This window comes from Dipodomys merriami, unplaced genomic scaffold, assembly GCF_024711535.1.
Source record: "Dipodomys merriami isolate MVZ:Mamm:240054 unplaced genomic scaffold, mDipMer1.0.p SCAF_94, whole genome shotgun sequence".
NCBI classification, from domain to species: domain Eukaryota; kingdom Metazoa; phylum Chordata; class Mammalia; order Rodentia; family Heteromyidae; genus Dipodomys; species Dipodomys merriami.
The window spans coordinates 3,522,726-3,546,757 of NW_027206557.1; the positions used below are offsets into that span (position 1 = coordinate 3,522,726).

At 37.5% G+C, this 24,032-nt stretch overlaps 1 protein-coding gene across 5 annotated transcripts in view; it reads right to left on the minus strand.

Annotated features, from left to right (window-relative positions):
• Positions 1-24,032, minus strand: part of Bbs9 (Bardet-Biedl syndrome 9) — a 318,806-nt gene that overhangs the window by 213,339 nt on the left and 81,435 nt on the right. The window lies entirely within an intron of this gene.

The window sequence follows — 24,032 nt, forward strand, 5'->3', positions numbered from 1 at the left end:
ATTTCTAGTGGTTTATTGGAGATAAGAGTCTCACGGACTTTCCTGCCTGGGTTGGCTTTGAACTGTGATCCTCAGATCTCAGCCTTCTGAGTAGCTAGGATTACAGGTATGAGCCACCGGCACCCAGCTCACATCACTTTTAAAGCTATGATTTATTGTACTTAACAATGCATCCCAGTACATTAGAAAGCACAGAAGGTCTCAAATTATAAAGGAATGCAACTCTGTTAAAAATCCTTTTAGAGAACATTCTTAGGAATCTGTATCAAAAGTCTTTTAAAAATACCCATTATTCTCTATGCAATAATCTATCGCCATAGTTATTAAAGAAATTTACAAACAACCCAAATGACAAGAAAAAGGGGAAATACATTTTTAAAATCATGTCATAAGAACAAGAAAATGCTTAAAAGCCATTAAATGTTATGTCTTAGCCAGGCACCAGTGGCTCATGCCTGTAATCCTTAGCTACTTGGGAGGCTGAGATCTGAGGATCATAATTCAAAACCAGCCCAGGCAAGAAAAGTTAGTGCAACTCTTTTCTCCAATTAACCACCAAAAAAGTGAGATGTGAAGGAGCACCAGCCATGAACAAAAAAGCTAAGAATAGTGACCAGGACCTGAGTTCAAGCCTTAGGACCAGTAAAAAAAAAAAAAAAAAAAAAAAAAAAAAAAACACCTAGCAATGTAGCTTTATAGCTGTCTGCAACAAAGGGTAAAGCCTATTCTTTGACCTCTTGAATCTGGACTGTCACGTGCCTTGCTCAGGTTAAGAGAAAGGTGAGATTACCTTGGATAAAGATAGGTTGATAATCCAATCATGTGTCTTCCTATGAAAACACAAGAAAGAATAAGAATATCATGTGAAGATAGATGCCATGAGCTCACAATATGAAGGAACCTGCAGCTGCCAGAGCTAGGATAGGAGAAGGCAGGAAAAAGACTCTTTGCAATAGCCTTCAAAGGGAACCAGCTCTAATGACAACTTGAATTTGGACTTCTGCCTTCCAGAACTGTAAGAGAAGAAATCTCTGGTGTTTTAAGCCAATAAGTTCATTATAACTTGCTACAGCAGGAAACCTATAAATAAGCCAAGAGTAGAATCATCCACAGAATTATAACCTGAGTAAGTAGTTGATATAAACCATTGCCTCTCAGGATGGTTTATACTCAGGAAAACTAATGGAGATGTGGCAAGCCCTACCCCTTGTTTAAAACATTCTAAGACATTGCACTACCTTCAGATAAAATAGCTTGTCACTACCTTTATAATCTCACTCTAGTCAGAAATAATACTCCTATCATAGATATTATTGCAACTTTTGACATGTTCATTACCTTTGAGCAGGCTGTGAACTCACTCGAAGGAAGGATGTTGGAGGCAATAACTTAGTATCAATCACTGTCAGATAAAATGACTTTACATGAAATTTATTCTAGGTTCATGTTCATTTGTAATATTTATTTGTAACCAAATACAAAGACACTATTGGGGCATGGTGGCTTAAGTCTGCAATCCTAACTACCTGGAATGCAGAGATGAGGAATCAAAGTTAGAAACCAGCCTAAGCATAAAAGTTCACTAGACTCCCTCTCAGCCAATGGCAGACAGAGTGGTACCCTGCTACCTAGCTACAGGGGAAGTTCAACAGTGGGAACGGTGGTGTATGTCTGTCATCCCCAGTACACAGCAAAAGTCAGAGAATCAAAACCCAGGCTGGCCTGGGCATAAAGCAAGATCCTAACTCAAAAATAATCAATTCAAAAAAGCAGCTAGAGACATGGTTCAAGTGGGAGAGCATCTGCCTAGAAAGTATAAAATCCTAAATCCAATTCCTAATGCCACCAATACCCACGCCCCGAAAAAAACCCACTACAACATTCTACATACAAATCAGCAAATATAAACTAACAAATTTAGAATTCCAGATTGTCTATAAAAGGAAGACTTGACATGAATAATGAGTATAACCAATTTATTTTTTTGGTTATCTAATATCCCTTCTAGTCCTCCAAGAATAAAACTATCAAAAGCAGGAATGACATCTGAGCCATCTGAATATGTGATGATAGCTCTGATCCACACAGAGCCTTAAAAGTAAATGTACAAATGTATTCTCTCCCAAGGAAAGAAGAGTTGACTTTTCAGCCAGACATGAATGGCTCACACCTCTAGTCTCAGCTACTCAAGAGACTAGCACCTAGAAGACAGCAATTCAAAGCTGGCCCAAATAGAGTAGTCCACAAGATACTCATGTCCAATTAACCAGCAAAAACTAGACTGGAGGCATATCTCAAGTGGTATAGCACCAACCATGAGCAAGAAAGTTGAGAGCACAAAGCTGTAAGTTCAAGGAAACAAGTTGATTTTTCTGAAGTGTAATTCAAGTAACAAATCTCTGTTCAAAGACAACTAAATGTTGAAGTTTTTGATGAATGCAAGAGGCATTAATTCCAGACAAACAATGTTCACAATGTTATCAACATGTTTCTGGAAGTAAGTCAGGCATTAAACTAATTTCCTGAGTGTTTTTTTTTTAATCAAGTCTATGTGAGGGGTCCTTCTGTAGGCTTTGGAAACAACACTGCTTGCTGGCATGTTCCCGCATCCCCATCTCCCAGGCAAAGCTCCTATCAATGCATTTGTGTGGACACATTTCCTACTCAACCCAAGAATCCAGGAGCCAGGAAGAAACAAGCCTGACATCCAAGTCTCCTGACTCATAGTGAGCTGTACATTCCTCGTGCTGACTCCAGGAATGGAAAATTTTCTATGATTTTTAAGGTGCAATTTGGGGCTGTGTAAAAGGCATTCAGTTACTAACGCTACTAACCATTAGCCTCAAGAATCAAGAACTGAATTAGTTAATGGGAAAGCCCTAGTCAGAATGCCCAGGAAATGAACAGGAAAAATGGAGGTGCGAAGGCCAGCTTTCAAAGTTACATGAAGTCTACAAAATAAGTTGTTACAGCAAATTGCAAACTGCAAATTACAGAGGCAACAGAAGGAAATGGAACAAAACAGCTTTTGTAGTGAAGAAACTTCCTTGTATGAAGAACTCAAGGTCTAGCCTGTTCTTTAAAAACTTTTATTAGACTTACTAGAAAATCAACAAAAGAACTATTAAATCTGACTAATTAGATTCACAGGCTAAAAAGGCAAATTGCTCACCAGAAAATAAAGAAAATGATGTTACATTTAGAAGTGGTTATTTTGTAGTCTAGAAGTAAAATGTGTTTATGAGGATCGGACTGAACTATAATTTCTTTCATTTATTGGAAAATATACTATCTACTACCTACTATGATCAGGCCTCAGTCCCGAGATGCAGACAGGAAAGGTATACTGTTCATTTCTCTCTAAGAACTTGTAGTAGATGATACAAACACATTACCACAGGGACTATCAATACAAAAATGAACGTGGGCAAAGTAGTATATGACTGTATCCCAAAACAAGAAAGGCTCTAACAGTACTACGAATTCAAGGCCAGCAAGTATTGCATGTTCAAGGACTACACAGGAAAACCCTGTCTCAAAAAAATAAAAAACAAAAAGCCAAAATGATGCATATACTCACATAGCAATGCAAATGCAGAGAAAGCAAAAAGGAAGGCCACTCATTTAATAGTATCTGTTGAATGATACTGAAAACCAAGTACTGTACTTCCATGTGCCAGGCAGTTCCAGAATAAAATATTGATGAAGAAATCACATGAGGCCAGGGGCCTGTAATCCTAGCTACTCAGAAGGCTGAAATCTGAAAATCACAGTTTGAAGCCAGCCTAGGCAAGAAAGTCTGTGAGACTCTTATCTCTAATAACTACTCTGAAAAAGCTGGAAGTGGCACTGTGGCTCAAGTGGTAGAGCACTAGCCTTGAGAAGAGGAAAATGGAAGGAAGGAAGGGAGAGAAAGAGGGAGGGAGGGAGGGAGGGAGAGAGGGAGGGAGGGAGGGAGGAATGGAAGGAGGGAGGGAGGGAATCTGTCTTCACAGTCTAAGAAAGGCAGAAAACCAAAGAACAAAAGAAATAAAGGCACATTACCCAAATCTAGTACAATACCTGGCACAGAGAAGAGACTAAAAATCACTTGCTAGATCAATTAGATGAAAAAAACCATGTAATTTCTTACTGAGTTTACTCATCAAATTAATGTGGGGCTATCCTGTGCATTAGAGGACATTCAGCCTCCCTGCTTCTGTCCACCAGATACCAATAACAACCTTCCCTCCTCCAGTTACGATTACCAAAATTATCTCCAAGCACTGCTGCTTGTGCCCAGGACGAAGCAGGTAGAAAATCACTTCTAATTGAAAAACGACTGGCACAAGATAGTCCTTGTTAATGTCTATGGTCCTAGTAGAACTGTTTGCAGAACCATTTTCATGCTCAGACATATACCAAGTTAGATGTGAATTACACTGTCTTCCTACTCATGGCCCACCTGGTTATCGTGATGGCTGAATCACCCTGTACCTCAGGACAATGTTTTTCACCCAACATAGCAAATGCTATTATAGTCATGTTATTTCCAATAAACGTGACACTTTCTCAAAAACCTATGAGGTAGACATTGTTATTAGTGGAACTGGTGTAATGACAATGGAGAGATGGCAAGATGGCACAGATCTATCCATCTCTTCAAACTGTCACACTAATTTAGGCATGCTGGCGACCAACTGCTGCACTAGCCTGAGGAAGGAAGTCCTAGACTGGCACTCTGTACATATAGATGCAAACAGGTAGCCTGCCCTACTTTCTGGTCTGTCTCCTTCCTCTTGGAGCAGCAGAGGGCCTCTTCCTACTGCAATCTGTCCTCACGGGACTCAGTGTCCTCAAAGGAGGCCACACCTCTGTCTAGTGCTGCCAAGTGGTCTTCCGGGAGGCAAAGTGTCACCTAGCTACCAGAGGTGCTGAGGACACCAAGCCAATACTTGCCTACTACCTTTGCCAAGCACACCTTTACCATGTCCTTGACCAACCCCCACCAGGCCAGTGAGCAAGGGCCCTTCCCTTCTACCTGATGCTGACTTCTCATTCAACAACTGCAGCTACTTTGCATACCTGCTAACAAGATCCTGCCCTTTCTATGTTTTACAGGTTGCTTTTGGAGAGTATAAAGTGACAATACTGCAACCAAACACAGCACAGTGTGACTAGGATCAAGGGATCTCATTAGAACACAATTCTGTTTGCTTGTACTAGACTTCCACAAAACTTACATTTAGCAATTTAAAAAAAAAACACATTTAAACCTACTTGGACTTATCCTGAGCTAACACTCAGCATATAGGCCACTTTCAATGTTTCCATTAGTCCCTACAATGAAGAACTGCTAGTCATAAATATTCAAAAACATGCATTATTAAGTAAGCAAAGCCTGTACTCCTCTCTACATGATAGCTGATTTTTAAAATGCATTTCATCACTGACAAAGGTTCTGAAGTTCCAGATGCCTTCTGATAAGCCCTGAATAGCACCAGACACATGAAGTACATGCCCTAAGAGAGAATGAGGACAGCCTTCTTTATGGCTACCCACCACTTCTGCTCCAACTCTTATTACAGGCTGTAAATTAGTTTTGGTTCAAATGACTCCAGAATGTTACCAGCACTAAATCCAATAAACACAGACTGGAAGAAGGAAAAACAGTCCTGATTTTGTTACTGCATGTACACAACCAAGTGATAGTTTAAAGGCAAAAACAGGTTACAAGTTGAGAGTTGAGAATTATACTGGATTGCATTTACTAATGAACTGTCATTCAATCAGATTGATTTATGATCTTCCTTTTTTTAAATTATGAAGTTTAAGACAAAAGTCTTATATTTAGAATCTTTTAGGAAAGATTTCTAACACTACTTCATGGACCCATGTCCCTGCAAATATCCTTACTTCATTCAGGAAATGGCTTGCAAATGTTTCTATCCCAATTAGATTACTTATCAAAGTATTTGTATTATTTCTATAAGACCTCATACTAGAGTCACAGGAATATGGAATTTGAGGGATCGTCTCAATTCTTAAAATATGAAACAAATTACTCCAGTATCTAAATAACCTAACTATGAAAGCACTGCCCACACACATGTGGTAATCATTTGCAAAAGCTATCTTTTATTGGATTCTAGGTAATAACAATGGCATATGCTTTTTGCATGTCTACTCTTACAAAACAAATTTTTCACAGCATAACCTTTTAAGAAATCAAAATGCTTCAGATATTTTCCACCATGCAATAGCAACCTAATAGGTCAAATATCTGGCTTACAGGATTTAGTACACAGATTTTTATTTTCAGATTACTATCAAAAGAAAAGCCGTTCATCATTTTTTATTCCAGTGTCATTTGGTGATTGTAAAAAGACATATTTTAAATTATGTTTTTCATTTTTCTTGTATTCCTATTTCTATTCCTTTGAAACTCTATAAATGATGTTACTATAAAATGAATTCAGAATATGGAAAGAAAGTAAGATAATGACTACAGAATGACTAGCTGTTCATTCATATTCACTAATAATTGACACAATCTGTCCTTCACAACAATCTTCTACCATTTTCAAGATCTCTAACTTTGTATAAGTGCTTCAGAATTGATCTAATTTTTTTTAAAAATAAAAAGCACTTGTTAGCTGGACATACTGGCCCATGCCTATAATCTCAGCACTTGGAAAGCTGAGAAAGGCAGATCACAATTTTGAGGCCAGTATGGGTAACATAGCCAAAACTTTCTCTCAAAAAAAAAAAAGGAGGGGCTGGGAAGGTGGCTCAGTGGTAGAGTGCTTGCCTCGCATGCATGAGGCTCTGGGTTCGATTCCTCAGTACCACATAAGCTGAAAAAACTGGAAAAGGTGCTGTGGCTCCAGTGGTAGAGCACTAGCCTTGAGCTAAAGAGCTGAGGGAAAGTGCCCAGGCCCAGAGTTCAGGGCCCATGACCAGCAAAAAAAAAAAAAAAAAAAAAAAAAGGAACAAATGGCTGGGCACCAGTGGCTCACGCCTGTAATCCTAGCTACTCAGGAGGCTGAGATCTGAGGATCAAAGTTCAAAGCCAACCTGGGAAGGAAAGTCCGTGAGACTCTTGTCTCCAATAAACCACTAGAAAACCGGAAGTGGTGCTGTGGCTCAAGCAGTAGAGCGTTCACCTTGAGCTGAAGAGCACAGGAACAGTGCCCAAACACAGAGTTCAAGCCCCAAGACAGATTTAAAAAAAAAAAAAAAAGAACAAATGGAGTTGTCCTTCAAAAGGCATTATTTCATTACGAAATGGCAAAGGCAAAAAAGAATGATAATAAAAATGCTAAAAAAAAAAAAAAAAAGAAAAAAATGATTTTCATAGTGTTTCAGATAAACATGAAACAATCTACTTTTTCCTGCTACCTTTACCTTTTTCTGGCATAGGTAAGAGATTCTCATTGAATCTCCCTTCCCTTCCCTTCCCTTCCCTTCCCTTCCCTTCCCTTCCCTTCCCTTCCCTTTCCTTCCCTTCCCTTCCTTTCCTTTCCCCTCCCCTCCCCTCCCCTCTCTTCCCTTCCCCCCCTCTCTCTTTCTGTTCTTTCTTGCCAGTTCTGGGGCTTGAACACTGTCTCTGAGCTCCTTTTGCTCAAAGCTAGCACTCTACCATTTGAGCCACTTCTAGTTTTTTCTGGGATTAATTGTTGAAGAGTCTCAGGTACATTCCCACTCAGGCTGGCTTTGAACTACAATCCTCAGATTTCACCCTCCCGAGTAACTAGGATTAAAGGTATGAGCCACCAGCACCTGGCTCATCAAGTTGTTTAAGAGAATCTTTACTAAATGACTTCCTCCCACATTATTCACTCTTCTATTAAGAATCAGTGTGAATATGGAATATGCAAAAGTATCCTGTCCTTGTTACCTACTATTTGTATCTTTTTGAAAGTAGTTGAACATAGGGGTTTCAATTCAACATTTTATCTGTTTCAAAAAAATTATAGATCCTCTTTTAAAAAGTGTTGAACTATAGGTGCTAGTGGCTCTTACCAGTAATCCTAGCAACTTAGGAGGCTGAGATTTGGAAGATTGTGGTTCAGAGACAGTCAAAGAAGAAGAATCCACAAGACTCCATCTCCAAAATAACCAGAAAAAAACAGGCTGGGAGTATGGTTCAAGTGGTAGAGCTCTAGCCCAACAAATATGAGGCCTAGAGTTCAAATCTTGGTACCAGAAGGAGAGGGAAAAAGTTTTAGAAAAAAGGGAAGTGCTGAATAAATTCATAACTTTAATCCTATCATAGTAAAAACACTAAAAAAGTAGCCAGAAAGGACAGCCTACATTCAAAGCAGTAGTAATCAGAAGAAAATACTTATTTCTTATTAGTATCTATAGAAGCCAGTGCTGAAAGAATATGCTTGCCAATCTAAAATTCTATACCCAGCAAAAATACCCTTCAAAAAATGAATGTAACATAAAGAAAACCTGGAAAATTCACCTACCAGGCCCCCTATACTAAAAGAAATAGTTAAAGCTAAGGTAGGAGAATGACCAGTTCAAGATCATCCTAGATCATCAACTTATAAGACTATCTCCAAACAAAAAAATTTAAAAGAGTAATGACATAGTTCAGTGATAGAATTCCTGCTTAAAATGCATTAGGCCCTGGGTTCAATCCTCAATAGTGTAAGGAGAAAAAAACTGGAAAGAAACCAGGAGGGAGGAAAAGCAAGCAAGAACAAGAAAGAAGAGAAAAGTAGGAAAAAAAGGGAGGAAAGGTGAAAGGAAGAAGGGTAAAACAAAGGATAATTTTTAGGCAAAAAGAAAACAATCTCAGGTAGAAACTAAGAAAGATTTAGGAAGGAAAAAGAACTCATGGGAAAGATAAAAATGTGGACATATCTGTTACTAAATTTCCACATCTCATTACCATTTCATGAACCCATTCCTACAAATATACCTAGTACAGGGATGGGTTTGGTATTTATATTTTGAACAAGAGCAAAACAAAAAAGATATCCAAAGTTAATTTGTCCAAAATGGTAACAGTAACTTGAGCAACTGCAAAAAAAATCTGAATCTGTATTCTCCCCACCATAATTAGGAAGACAAAGTAAAAACTTAAGGATTTAGGGCTGGGAAGTTGGCTCAGTGGTAGAGCGCTTGCCTTGCATGCCTGAGGCCCTGGGTTCGATTCCTCAGCACCACATAAGCAAAAAGAAAAAAGCCGGAAGTGGCGCTGTGGCTCAAGTGGTAGAGCACTGGCCTTGAGCTGAAGAGCTGAGGGACAGTGCTCAGGCCCAGAGTTCAGGCCCCACAACCGGACCAAAAAAAAAAAAAAAAAAACTTAAGGATTTAAAACAAAGAAAGTCAAATGATTAGAGACAGAAGTAGAAAATGTTGGCTGTACTGATGCTTTGACACTGAGAAACTATTTTCCCAGTAATACATCTGCGAACTAGATATTTTGTTTTCCTCTCAAAGTTTCCATCTGTCTCCAATCAGCTGGAGGTCAGAAGCTGACCGCTGAATCCAAAGCTCCTTCCCTCTGGCTTTAGTTGAGTTTGGCCAGTAAGAACCACTGGCAAGAGGAAGAGGGGAGTGGGGCCCAGGTATTCATTTCCTCTGTCCTGTCACCTTCCTGAGGCACAGCTCCTGCCAGATAGCACTCTCCTATGGTGATGGCTATCTCTCAGGATCCATAACAAGTCCCTTCACTGTGGATATTAATGACAATAGCTCCCATTGCATGGAAATGTCACTATCCTTACCCTTCTCCACAACCACAGTCTCAATTACCCTATCTGAATGAACCATCCACTTGCTGCCCAGTCTTTGTGGGCAAATCTATAACAGAGTGTAGTAATAACAGAACAAGACTAAATCGCCTGGGTGCCAAAGTCAGAAACAGCTAGTCTTCGTAACAAAACTGATGCTGGAAGACTTCACTTAATACCACCAAGCCCTTCTTGGCTAATTTATAAAACAAGGAAACACTAGCATTTCCTGCTTCAAAAACTGTTTGGTATGAATTATTTTAATAATTTGACACTTAACTTGTACATATAAGTCAGTGTATGCATAAGAACCAAGCAACTGGTATATCCATCACCTCAAACATTTACTATGTTTGTGGTTAAGGCTACTGAGATTCTATGAGCTATTCTACAGAAATAATTCACTGCTGCCAACCACAGTTAACCCCACTGCACTACACAGAACATTAGACATTACTCCTCCCTGGTCCAATCTGGGAGTTACTTAATATAAAGATCGTCACCCAGTACCTGGTACAAAGTAGAGGCTTCATAAATACTAAATTATTATAGTTATCATTATTACTGATTACTATAGTGTGTTCCTTACAAGCATAATACAAACAGTTACCACAAAATAGTGGTCATTACATTTATAGAGTAAATATATCTACTCCACTCCAGCAAAAAATCACATCAAATGGCAAACTGTGCCTTTTTAACATGCTTTGCTTTGCCTACCACAGACTAAAATGCAACTGGTGTAAGTAATTTTTCTGTCTATGCAAATGAGCATCTGCATGTTTTGGTGGGGAGCACTAGCATGATAACTAGTTTTGTGCCAGCTCAACACTACCCGAAAACATGGGGCCTAAATTAGCTCAATCTTATTTCAGCTGGCTCAGGCTAAAGTAAATTCTAATTAGGTCAAGTCAAAGCCAACCATTTCATATCTTCTGTTTATGTAATTTCTCTGAGCCCCTACCCCCTAAAAATAGCCTAGATAGAAATGGAATATACACTTTTGGTCAGAAATACTCAAAAAAATAAGAGCAGTAATTTGTAACCTAAAAAGGACAGATGACAGAGAAGATACACCATCAAAATACTGCCCTTGAAATGGCTCATGCCTATAATCCTAGCTACTCAGGAGGCTAAGATCTGAGGATAACAATTTGAAGCCAGCTTGGGCAAAAATAAAGCCCTATGAGATTCTTTATCTAGAATTAACCACCAAATAAAGCCAGAAGTAGTAAAGTACTAGCCTTGAGCTTAAATAAAGCTACAGGACAGTGCTCAGATCCTGAGTTTGAGATCCAGGACTAGCATACCCAAACACACACAGGCACAGCCACAGCCACAGATGCATGCACATGTCCACGTGTGCACACACGCACACGCGTGCGCGCGCACACACACACAAACACACACACATATACAGTGTTCATCTTTCAATTTCTATGTTCAAACTAAAAGTCTTAGTAGGTAATCAACTGTGAGTTAAGAGAGCCCTGAGCAGGCAACAGTGCGGCTGTGGCTGGAGAGCTACACTGCTGCTTGTCATTTGAAACAACTGTAGCTGCTGCCTGCAGGTCTGCATAATAACAAGATATTTGGTAGCATTAAACTGATAACCATCTTCAAAATTTCTTCTAAGTGAAAAACAGCATCAAGAACAGTAAGAGACTCCTGACTGTTATTAAACCATCAAACAAAATTATTTTCCCAGGATGGCCATGGTACTGACTCAATGGGGAGAAACACAAGAAAGTATGAGCTACCCCTTTGTACTGCATCAAAGTGCCAGTTCAGCCTGGCCTCTGTGTGGACTGTGGTTCAAGACCTTCATCCTCAGCAGTTCTTTCTGAGTCAGCTCCCTCAATGAAACAATTTCCAAGTCCCTCAGATGTGAATTGCTCCAACCTGATGCAATCCAGTAACAATGGAAGTTGAAACTGGCTGCACAGGCAAGTACAAAATAATGTCACTGGCCTAGGTGACTCACTGCATAATTTTTAATAGAAAATGCCTAGCTGCTTATCTAGCTTTTCCTCTTTAAGTTTAATCTTCTAAGACAGGCCTCATGGATAAACTTCTGTAAGAGACTTAATTCCATAAATGGAGTTACAGGCTCAAAAAGGAAATCATTGTCAGAACTGCAATGGATCAAAAGGAGTATGCAGTATCGGAGGCAGGCACTCCTTTAAGTGTTTATCCTAACTCAGTCCTCAAAACAAATCCCAGGAGGAAGATACTGTTACCAAGCATATTTTACAGAGAGCTTGGCTGAGGCACCAAACACACTCACAATCTCAGAGTTAGTGAGTACCCAGTGCGTCTGTGGCTCACAATCATCTGCCTTAACCACTGTAATATTCTCACACTGAAAAGATGGCTTATAAAATATTTCATATACTATCATTTATTTTTATTATCTTTAAATAGCTGTACAAAGGGGTTTCAATTCCACCATTCCCCTCTATCCATCCAGCCCCATCCCTTCAAGTTACCTGGTTCCAGAATGCCAGACTCATCTAGCTGGAACCAGTCAAAAGGGCCCACCACTTGTCATTCTAAACTCTATAAACCACTCACCTATTACTACAGACACATCAATGGTAACAATTTCTCAGAGGAAATGTTTCTTCATATTCCCTGGTTATAGGGAAACTTAAATATTGTTTTTTTATTGAACATTCTTGTATTATGTTCTGTAGCAGTATTTTCAGTCTTCAGAACAGTTGTGGCCATTACAGATTTTCCCAGATAAGTACAGATAAGTAGGCACCACCAACTCAGAAAAGGAAGTTCACAGGACCACATGTATAGAGGAAACCAACCACTGAGATGTCCACAAGATTCTAAAATAATTAACATAATAATTCTCTGAGAGTCATAAGTTTTTCATTTCTACGTGTTCTTTTTCTTCTGGCTTGTTTTCTAAGGCTTGTATCCCAGAAAATCACAATGTTTAACCTTTCATGTCAACAATCACTCTTTAAAAGGTCTTTTCTATAGCAGAGACAGAACTGTATTTCCACTGAATTTTTCTTTCTTATTCTGCAACTCTTGAAGATAACCAGGCAAAGAAAGACAAAAACTTTCCTTTGAAGAGTAAATGTTACTGGCTTTTGGTCATATTTTCTTTTTTGTTGTTTGTAACAAAAGTATTAAGCCCTGAGAGTCTAGATACACTATTGAATTCTATTTGGTTTCCTATCCTAAACAAACTACAATTGGAGGCGCCAAATTAATTCTGAACAAATTTGCTTCAGGGCACCTGCAGGGGCCACAGGCTTTTAATCTTCACATACCAAGAGTGTTTATACACCTCTGTTGGCAAGAGATGCAGGTCTAGGAAGTCAAAGGTTAGTCAATGGTGGAGAAAAATGGGGTAAATTCTCTTTAAGATGATGGAAGAAAGGAACGGACCTCCAAGTGTTATCTCTGGCAGGCTGAGCAAATGCCGAGTTTGGGTCAGAGGTCCGATTTAATGAGGAGTTGGTCCATTTAGCTCTGTTCCATGCCTGGGATCTCAGTGGAACAGGTGGTCAGTCCCTGACTTCAAAAGAATTTCCAGAAAGCTGAATATGAAGAATAAATTGATTGTAAAATGCTAAAAAAAAAAAAAAAAAAGAATTTCCAATCACAAATCGAAAGTGAGAACATGACAAAATTTGTGACGGTGAGTAAATATTTAAATAAACTGGGTATTGAAATGTGATTAAATGTCACCTATTCAAGAATTAGATTCTAATGGCTTATATATGTAATATTAAATAATATAATATGTAATCCCTCTTTCTGAAACTTAAGACATGAACGCCAAGATACATTCATAAAACTATTGTCAAGAGTCACTCATATAAACTGGGTACCAGTATCTCACACCTGTAATCCTAGCTACTCAAGAAGCTGAGGACTGAGGTTCAAAGCCAGCCCAGGCAGGAAAGTCCATGAGACTTATCTTCAATTAACCACTAGAAAACCAGAAGTGGCTAGCTCAAAGTGACAGCGTACTAACCTTGGTCAAAAGAGCTCAGGGACAGCACCCAGGCCCTGAGTTCAAGCCCCACAACCAAAAAGGGGAGAAAAAGGTCACTCATAAATTTAAAAATTTAGCCAGGTGCTGGTGGCTCACGCCTGTAATCCTAACTACTCAGGAGGCTGAGATCTGAGGATTTCGGTTCAAAGCCAGCCCAGGCAAGAAACTCCATGAGACTCTTATCTCCAATAAACCACCAAAAAACTGGAAGCGGCGCTGTGGCTCAAGTGGTATAGCGCTTGCCTTTAGCTGAAGAGCTGAGGGATAGGTCCAGAGTTCAAGCCCCACAACTGACAAATTTTTTTTTAAAATTAATTAAATTATAGTATTTTCTGAACTATTTTTTCCAACAGACTATATAAAACAGTTGCCAGTGCAGTGATTAAACAACAGAACAGTATGTGTCCAAATAGACTTTTCTCGATTTATCTGCCTCCTCTAGTTGTGTTGTGGTTTTCATAGCTTCTCATCAATGACAGTATTGTCTAAAATGGAAAGTCATACTATTCCAATATAATCTGGAGAGATTTTTATTTTACAAACTAAAAGGACCATAGACTGCTTTTTATACGCATCTATTAACTGTATAAGCCAAGGAAGCTCAGTTTGCAAGAAACACACTATGGTCATGTCACCTCCCCACAGCCCTTTCTCTCTCCCATCTTCCCAAGTGTACTACTTTTATAAACTAATATGGTAGGATAGGAAAATCTCTGCAGAAATCTTTAAAAATGGAGGGGAATGAAATGTCATTAAGGCAGGAAAGCAGAACTAAAGTTCAAATTGCAGGTATCACATTAGCTTTAAAAAATAGTCTCTTATTTCTGTCCACTTTTCAAATGCTTTTCAAACAGTCTGTGGTCTCTGCATATCATTTTAAAAAATACTTTTCAGCATTTTCCCACTTAGAGCCTAAAATTAAGTACTAAAAGTTGTGCGTGAATAGAAGGGTCTAAGGCAAAAAAGACCAAGAAATTATGGTTAAGAATTTTATCGATGTCTTTTCTTATTCATTGGAGATGATGTTGTCATGTCACCTAGGAGTGCTGGGATTACAGTTATACACTACCATAGCCGGAAAAAAGAATTTTATTCTTGAACATCGCTGCAAATCCATGTCTTCTCATTGTCCAACATCCAGAGGAATCAAGTTCCTCTGAATTTAGGTTTCCTTGAGTCTGATGTTATCTCCAACATCATTGAAATAACTCTAGGACTGCCTGCCTTAATGGTAGACATCTGTGAGATTATGTCATATCTCTATATTCTGTTTACAATTACATTTCAAGTGTTCAATATGTTCAGTTGATGCTAACTTAAGGCTCCTAGATAAAATGTATAAAGGATCATTCTAGTCTCATTCTAACATATATTAATTCCAACTAGAGCAAGTTCTACTTAGGAAAAGAAGAGACTATTTAGAAAAACATTAGACAAAGTAAACTTATCATCAAGTACCATTTGCATTGGAGCACAAACTATCACGGCACAGCTTACTTTTTTGATTAGGTCCATTTATATAGATGAACACTAAAAGCAACCATCTGAATTTCTAGATGAATTGGTCATTATCTAGAAAATCGAATTTGACTTCATGAATATAAATGCATTTTTATGTTTTTCATGCATAGACTTTTTAATATACAAGCATGACTATGAGTGCATAAAAGCTTCTAAATGTGATTTATTTGGTAAGAACATAACATAAACTATCACTGTGAAGACTGCTACTTACAGCTGGGGTACCCAGCAGCTAAAAGGGTCAGCTGCATTACCAAAGCCAAGTACAGATGCTGTTTGTTAACAATGCCACTACCTCCCCCAACAGCAGCCACTCGAGCCCTCCCTCCCTTCTCCAGCTCTCACACCAGTCCACCCAAGCAACTGGGAAAGAGAAAGAAAACAAACATACACGCATATGCACACATATGTGCACATTCATCTGTACATGCATGCACATATATATACACATTCACACATGCATATATACACACAAATAGATCATAGATGCACAGACATACAGATGTAGACAGAAGAATAGGACACTGAAATTTGATCCTGTTAATGAAAGTAAACATTTTAACTGAGAAGATATTTAAATGAAGTCTCATTACTATTAATTGGTTAGATCTAAGTTTAACACAATAATATAAATTACTTATTGTGGATTCCTAAAAAGTATATACTGTTTTATGCTTCTGTAGGTTTTAGACTACTTGAAACAGGAGAACTTTAAAATACACCCACAGTATGGCAATGCAACTTGCGCCCCACATACACATACTAAAAACAACAAGGTAATGTGAAAATGCTTCTAGCAGATTAAGGCCACGTGTAAAATTATGCTCAGATCTCTTCACAGAGAAAAACACTGATGAGGAGTTTAAACAAGAAACACAGCTGTGAGGTAGTACACGGCTATCATCTCAACACTTGGGAGGGTGAGACAGGAGGCTCTCCCCCACATTCCAGGCCAGTCTAGGCTCTATAATGACACCTGTCTCAAAAAACAAACAATAAATAAATAGAAATAAACAAAAGAGATGTTGAGAAAACTGGATACATTATTCACTAATAATTATAGTAACTAACTAAAAGTATATAGAATCTATGACCCAATGATTTACAGGATAGGTTCTATTTACTGATTAAATTAGACACAACTCAAGACAAACAGGCAAAAGAAAGAAACAACGGGAAAGAAAACATACATAATACAATATACTTGGCCTTATATAACCTAAACGATACTTAAGTTTTATTATAAACTTCCTATACTTACACTTTATACTTTACACTTCCTATACTTTACACTTCCTATACTTTACACAATGAAATTGTGTAACTTTAAAAAAGGTTATTTGTAACATGAATGGTAGTGATGCCTGTAATCCCAGACCTTGGAAATCTGGGGCAGAAAAATCAAAGTTCAAGACCATCCCAAGCTCCATAGCAAAACCTTTTCTAACAAACTCAAGGGCAGGCTTGCAATGTGGAAGAGTGCTTGACTAGCATGCATGAAGCCCTGGGTTCAACTCCTCAGTACCACATAAGCAGAAAAATCTAGAAGTGGGAAAGTGATGCTGTGGCTCAAATGGCTCTAGCCTTGAGCATAGCGAGAGAGGCTCAGGGACAGAGCCCAGGCCCTGAATGCAAGGCCCAGGACTGGCAAAAAGAAAAAAGAAAAACCCAAGGTCTGGGGATGGAGCTCAATTGTAGAGTGCTGGCAAGTGCTAGGTTCACTACCCACTATGAAAGACAAAATCATTGGTGAAAAAAATCAACAGAAACAATGGAAGGATGATTTACAGGGTATGACACTGTTCAGTGCTCTGTTGGTCTATTTCTTGCAATAATCACACGTTATCCTTACTGAGTCCTCTGTCTCTCTATTTCATCATCAAAGCACTGAAGCTGTTCCCAAAAGCATCAGCATCATGTGGTAATTATATCAATTTATTTTGCAATCACTTTCTGGTTTTATTTTCTTACAATAATATATTTTAAGTGGCTATTGATGTCTATAAGCTTGGAACACAAAATGTTTTTACACAAAATAGACAAGTGCAACTGTAACATAATGCATTAGAAGTTAAAAATAAAATGTTTAGAAAGTGATATAAGAAATTTTGTTTATAAAAATACTTCAACTCATTGCCACTGACATAAAATTAAGTCAATGATAAAAAAAAACTCTTCTGAAGCCTCTATCCTCTAAAGCAATAGTTCAGACATTTATTAGCATAGTAAATATTAATTGTGCATATAAGAAATTCCAATTGCACTAATGGCCTTTATTAAATATGGATCTTAGATTTTTCAGGATATATTTATCTATAGCTAACAGAAGAGAAGTTAGTATACTGTTTGAACTAAATAAATAAAAGTATTATAAGTAAACACATTACCTGTATAAAAGAAGACAGTCTTGCCAAAAATAAATTAAATTTCCATAAAATTGAAACTCGTGTTTTAGGTCATAGTTTTAACAACAACAAATGCTTAAGGCCAAAAAGTTTTTTTTCAAGTCTTTCCATTTCCTTACGAATGATGTGATGCCATTCTTTCTAATGGAAGCACAGAATTCCATTGTGGATATATATATACCAACATTTTCTTAATCCATTCATCTACTAAGGGGCATCTGAGTTGGTTCCTCATATCAAATGAAGTAAGCCAGACCCAAAGAAACATAGGTCCCATAGTTTCCCTCATTTGTAATAATTAGTTTATGTTTAGGATAGTCCTAGTAGAGGCTCAGAATAGCTATGTATATATGGACCATATAAGATGGTGCTAAGCAAAATGAATTCCAAGATATGGAAACAGAGGTTTTTCTCTGTTCTTATTGTTTTTAATACACTGTGTGAAGTTATTTCTTTTTTCTTTTTTCCTTTGGTCTATCCCCTGTTGTCACTGTATTTGATTTTGGTTCCCTGTGTCTTGTATATATGTTTATCTGATTTAGGAAAGGGAAGGGGAACAACAAAATGGTGACACAAAGACAAAGGGTAAACCAATGCAACAGCAATACTCACAAAACAATATGTTGCAAATGAACTTTACAACTTGGGGGTAGGGGAGGTAGAGAGGAGGAAAAGTGGGAGAAAAACCAAGGGGATAACAATCTTTGACAAGAATTGTACTCTTCACCTTGCGTATGCAACTATAACCCCTCTGTACATCACCTTGACAAAAAAATTAAATTAAAAAAAAAGCAAAAGAAAATTTTAACTACCCAGAATATCATGGGCAAAGTATCAATAGACTGCAGTTGCACATCTTTAACCTACTTCTAAATGAGGCTCCTGTTTACAGATCACTCTTTCACACATTTCTCCACCATTCAATCACACACCAACATTCATGGAATATGACACCTCACTGTTAACTATGAAGAAATTGATTAAGAATGGTCCTTACATGAAACAAAGAAAGGCCCATTCAATAAACTAATCCCCTGGATAAACCTCAGCTGGAGATGGAGCTTCTTCCCCAAATACTTGCAACTGGACACTGCTAAAGATTACATACACATCATAGGAGATTCCCATCTTAGAAACATAAATACTATGTAAGACAAATACTTTGTTTCTATGACTTACTGTATAAACCTAGTTAAAGTCTTTAAGAAAGCAAACCCTGTAGTCTTCTATTGCCTAGACATTTTTGTTATGCTCTTATATGGGCTGGTGACATCTGAGTATCTCTTGATGGTTCAGATGGTTTAAGAATGAGAGGTAGCAATGTATTACATTATATAAATAGAATTGAGGGTCAGGTGCCAGTGACTCATGCCTGTAATTCTAGCTACTCAGGAGTCTGAAATCTGAGGATCACAGTTCAAAGCCAAACCAGGAAAGTTCATGAGATTCTTATGTCTAATTAACTACCAGAAAAATGGATGTTGTGCTGAGGCTCAAAGTGGTAGAATGCTAGCCTTGAGCAAAAAAGCTCTGGGATAGCACCCAGGCCCCAAATTCAAGCTCCATGACCAACAAAACAAAACAAAACAAAAATCAAATAGAATCAAGGACAAGAATCATGTGATTAATTGATTCAGTAAAAGTCTTTGACAAAATCCAACATACTTTTATGACAAAAGCTCCAAAGAAACTAGGAATAGAAAGACCTTGCCTCAAGATAATAAAGGTTATATATGATAAACCTATAGCCATACTAAATAGAGAAAAATTGAAATCATTTCCTCTAAGAAAACCAAAGATATAGAAAGCTCAAAAAAACTAAATTCTCAAAGAATCAAAAACTCAATTAATAAATACGCAAAGGAACTGAACAGACACTTCTGAAAAGAAAAAATACAAAGGGCCAATAAATACATAGAGAAATGTTCAACATCTCTGGCCATAAAGGAAACACAAATAAAGATGACTGAGATTTCATCTCTTCAGTCAGATGACCATTATCAGGAACACAAGAATAGAGGCTGGAAAGGTGGCTCAGTGGAAGAGTGCTTGCCTTGCATGCATGAGGCCCTGGGTTCAATTCCTCAGCATCACATAAGCAGAAAAATCCAGAAGTGGAGCTGTGGCTCAAGTAGTAGAGCACTAGCCTTGAGCTGAAGAGCTGAGGATAGTGCCCAGGCCCAGAGTTCAGGCCCCATGAATGACAAAAAAAAAAAAACAACAACCAAAAAAAAAAAACCAAGAATAAATAAAAGCTGGACAGGTTGTAGGGGGAAAAAAACCAACTCTAATACACCATAAACAGTGCAACATCTATGGAAATTAGTATGGCGGGTCCTCTTAAAACTAAAACTAAATTATGAGACCTATGTTTCTTTCGGTCTGGCTTACTTCAAGGTCCCATGGTTCCCCTTACTTGTAACAATTAGCATACATCCAGGATAATCTTAGCAGATGAGGAGAATGGCTCAATAGCTATGTATATATGGCCATACAAGATGATGCTAAGCAAAATGAACTCTAAGACATGGACACAAGAGGTTTTTCTTTGTTGTTGTTATTCTTAATGTAGTTATTCTTAATGTACTACGTGATTTCTTTTTTGTTTTGTGTTTTACTCCTATAGTTTATCTCCTGTTGTCATTGTATTTGATTTTGGTACCCTCGGAATTGTATATACGTTTATATGAACTAGGGAAGGGAAGGGGAACAACAAAATGATGAGACAAAGAACAAAGGGAGAACCTAATCAACAGTGATACTCACAAGACAATATGTTGGAAATGATCTGTACAACTTGCGGGGGGTGGGGGGTGAGAAAGAAAAATGAGGGAGAGGGTAACAAGTTAGACAAGAAATATACTTACTACCTTACATAACTAACTCCTCTGTATATCACCTTGACAATAAACTCTTTTAAAAGAGAAAAACACACTAAAACTAAAACTTTCATGAATCCAGCATGAGATTTATCTGAAGGACTATAAGTCAGAGGCACCTGCACAACCATGTTCACTACAGCACTAAAAACAACACCAAAGCCATTTAAACAGCCCAGATGCCTTACAACTGATGGATAGAGCAAGAATGTAGTTTAGACATACAACATAATATTATTCAGTCCTAAAGATAATTTGAGATTATGTCATTTGTAGGGAAATGGATGGGCAGGAGCCCATCATATTAAGGCTCAAAGGTCACAGTTTTTCCTCTCATATGTGGATGCTAGGCCTAAATGATAAACATACACACAAATACTTACAGGATCACACACACAAATATACATGATCAATCTCATCACAATCTTCTATGAAGATTATAAACATGTAAATTTATCATCACCCTAAAAAAGTCCTTTTAATCCCACTTGTATTCTCAACGAAGAAAATATAATCTCTTTTTTTTCTCTGAGAAATAGACATATGGAATAAAGTAAAACCATGGAAGCAAATTCCAGTTATGACAAAGGCCCACTACTTGCAAAGATATAAAATTACATGGAACCTCAAAAATGGTGAAAGTAGCTGCTAACCTGACACAAGTAATCTCCAGGACAAAAGAAGGTATGTACTTAGTGACAGTCAAAACCTTTTATAACTAGAGAAAAAAGAAAAGCACTTTCCCTGCAGGGCTGTCCTCTACTGAACCACTGAGTCCCTGCACATGCCTGTTGTTTTAGACAGTCAAAAACCCAAAACATAAATCCCCTTTATCCATCAGCATAGGTTTGTTGTTTCTGATATTCTTGGAAGAACTAGAGTTTGAACTCAGAACCTCACACTTGCTAAGCAGGAGGTCTATCACTTGAGCCACATTTCCAGCCCTGAAAGAGAGATATCCAATATCTCAGTGACAATAAGACTGAAGAGAGATTTTTTTAAGAGATATCCACTACCTCAGTGAAAATAAACTGAAGAAGTTATCCAGAGGAAATATGTGGTGAGTAGAATTGTGCCAAAAGACATTCAATTTGTAAAACAGAAAATCATTTAACCAGCCAGCACTGAAGTGCCACTCCTCCTCCTGGACTATACAGCATTTTTAAGATTTCTGGAAGGCAAATCAAGCAGATTTGCTATATAATGAAACAAAACCAAACAATCAGGAACTGTAATTAGTTACATTCTTCATAAGTATGGAAGACACTGTATTTTACATTATTGCATTAAAAAACAAAATGATAGTGAAAACATAAGGCCAAGCAGAGTTCTAATTTTCATAAGAATTTTGTGAGAGCTATGACCCAAATGACAAACAGAAATAAAGATATGGTTCTGTAATTTACTTTAATTTACTTATGTAATAACTGCTAGTGATTAAAACACTTATCGACAAAACAGTCAACAATTTAAGAAAAGGAGCAGACCAAAGGTAGACCATGTGCCAATGATAGCTTTGACACATGGCACAGGGACATTATAAACTGATTCTTTTTCACTTTAAGCAGTGTAAGATCTATACATCATCTAATAAAACAATGGGAATATATGCATGCAAGTAATGATGACCATCAAAAATGACACATTTTAGTCCTAAAAATTATTCAATAGGACTGACAAAAATAACTTGTTCAAATGAACAACTAAGGTACAAGAAGAGAAAGAAAAAAATTATACTAAATATGGTAGGATTTTCTTCTTTCATTCTCCACAACTCCTTGTGCTGTTAATCATTGAAAGAAATCAAAAGAGCTATAATTTCCTATACAAAGAAACACTTAGCCAAGAAAATTTGTACCAAAAAGGTTTAATCCTAAATTTAATTAAAAGCATGAGAAAAGTTTCTTCTAGTGTTTATAATTTTGAGTGATATTCTAAAGATAAATATGTTGCAGCTACCTCAGTAATAAAAAATTACAGTAAAATCTCTTCAAAAATCATCTTAACCTTTTAAGGCATATTAAAAACAATAAAACCCTTTAATTAAATAATTGGTATTTATATTATGTATTAGTTTTGGAAAATACTACTGAAATTATCACATCTTACTGTTTGTAGTTAAGATGGAAAAAGCCGAGAAACAGGAAGGTCCTCTCATACATGTAAGGACCTAGAATACAATTTAATTTACCTAGAGTTCTACTACTTACAATACACATTACCTTTAATGTAAGCATCATATGTGTACTATGTGGAACTTTTTTTTTTTTGGTTGGTGTGGGACTTGAATTCAGAGCCTGGCACTTTCCCTGAGCTCTTTTGTTCAAGGCTAACAGCTCTACCACTTTGAGCCACAGCTCCACTTCTGGTTTTTCTGGTGGTTAATAGAAGCCTCACCAACTTTTCCTGCCTGGGCTGGTTTTGAACTGTGATCCTCAGATCTCAGCCTCCAGAGTAGCTAGGATTATAGGCATGAGCCACTGTCACCCAACAAAAATTTAATTTTTTATTCATAGCTTCAGTTATTACTAGATCCTTAATCTATAAGCTACATGTGGATTAGAAACTATAAATTAACAATACATATCTACTAAGAAGCCATATGTTTACACTTCTGAGTAAACATAAAGTGCCTTGAAAGTCTCATATTTATGCAATGTGTACATATGCTAAGCATATCAATGAAATACTCTCCAGAAGTCATTCTCTCCATCATTCTCATATGCCCCAAATACACAGAAACTACAGTGACTTTTAAGATTAAAGACACTAGCTCCTGAAGAACATGGAGCAGAAGAGCCAAGATGGGCCACATACACACAGGTGTGGATCATTCTTCTTGTACCTGAGATGTCACTTGTTAGGCCAAAGAGAATAGCACTTGGATGGACATACAGACTGTAGTAAGAATTGCTTCCTCAGAAGAAAATCACCTGACCATACCCTGCTGACAAGAAATGACTCCTGTTCTAAACCCTGCTAAGTCAGTCTGATGCAGCATGCCAATAGTCGGTATAGTGGATTTGAGAACATCAGATAGTGAACACTGTAACAACCAATTTCAAATTGTTCAATTACTCAAAAGATAAAAATTGACCAAGTGTAAGGGCACATCAATTCTACTTAAACATAAAACATAGGGATGTAACTTCTTTCAAAAATAGTGTTTTCCAAACAGTTATTTCTTGTTTTACAACATGGCTTTAGATGACCCATTTGTGCAAATATGAATTACTGAAATTCAACAGTATTAGTATTGACCCCTTGGTGTCACTGAAGATATCTTTGAATGTTCAATAGGATATTAAAATAAACAAAACTGAACAGATAAGAAAATCCATGGAGCTTTGGAGAAAGTTGTGTTTTTAGACACTAGCTGAGATTTTCAATTCCTGAACACAATTTGAGATGTTGAATAGTTTTTCAGAATCTTGCCATTATACCAATGACCTTGAAAGATCACTCACTGAGA